This window comes from Branchiostoma floridae, chromosome 10 (genome assembly GCF_000003815.2).
Source record: "Branchiostoma floridae strain S238N-H82 chromosome 10, Bfl_VNyyK, whole genome shotgun sequence".
Classification (NCBI taxonomy): domain Eukaryota; kingdom Metazoa; phylum Chordata; class Leptocardii; order Amphioxiformes; family Branchiostomatidae; genus Branchiostoma; species Branchiostoma floridae.
The window spans coordinates 17,956,169-17,957,394 of NC_049988.1; positions in this window are offsets into that span (position 1 = coordinate 17,956,169).

Below are 1,226 nucleotides of genomic sequence, written 5' to 3' on the forward strand. Positions count from 1 at the left end.
CTACCCCTGAATCGATTTATAAAACACATCCCACATCAACATTAATAACAACTGGGGGAACGTCGGTCATATCAACACAGCAAACAACCAGGCCTGACACTACATTAAAAACATCCAAACAGACCACTGTCCCTCCAACTACGCTACTTACAACTGCGGAAGTCACTTCTACACCTGTACGTTCAACTACAGGTGAAACAACCATGCCTCCATCAACGTTAATGACCACTGAGGACACATCGGTCGTGTCAACTCAGCAGACATCTACATCACAGACCACAAAATTAACGTCTGAACAAACTACTGCCCCTGAAACTACTTCATTTACAACCGAAGTAACAACTATCCCGCCATCAACATTGATAACGACTGGGGAAACGTCGGTCTTATCAACACAACAAACAACAGCACGTGACACAACACCACTAACATCCGAACAAACAACTGCTCCTCCTACTTCGCTACTTACAACTGAAGAAGTCACTTCTACACCAATATTGTCAACTACAGGTATAACAACTGCAGAAACAACTATGCCTCTATCAACGTTAGAGACCACTAGAGAAACCTCGAGCCATTCAACGCAGCAGACAACTACACCTGAAACAACAGAATTTACATCTAAAAGCACAACTGCTCCTCCAACTACAATGCTAACAACCGAAGAAACACCTGCTACGACAACGCTACCAACCACAGGTAAGACAACTGTAGAAACAACCATGCCTCAATCGACGTTAGTGACGACAGGACGATCGACACAACAAACATCTTCACGTGACACCAGACCACTGACATCCGAACAGACCACTGCTCCTCCAACTACGCTACTCACAACCGAGAAATCCTCGGTCCTATCCTCCACAGATAGAACAACTGAAGAAACAACTCTGCCTCAGTCAACTGCTGAAACGACTGGGAAAACCTCCTTTATGTCAACTCAGCAGACATCTGCACCTCACACTACAAAATTGACTTCTGAACAGACCACTGCTCCTCCAACTACGCTACTTACAACTGAGGAAACCACTTCTACATCAATACTGTCAACTACAGGTAAAACAACTGCAGAAACTACCGTGCCATCATCAACGTCACTGACGACTATGGAAACCTCGCTCATGTTATCTCAACAGACATCTACACTTCAAACTACAGACTTAACTACTGAACAAACTACAACCCCCGAAACTACTCTCGGTTAATGTGGAAGGGCCAAGACATTC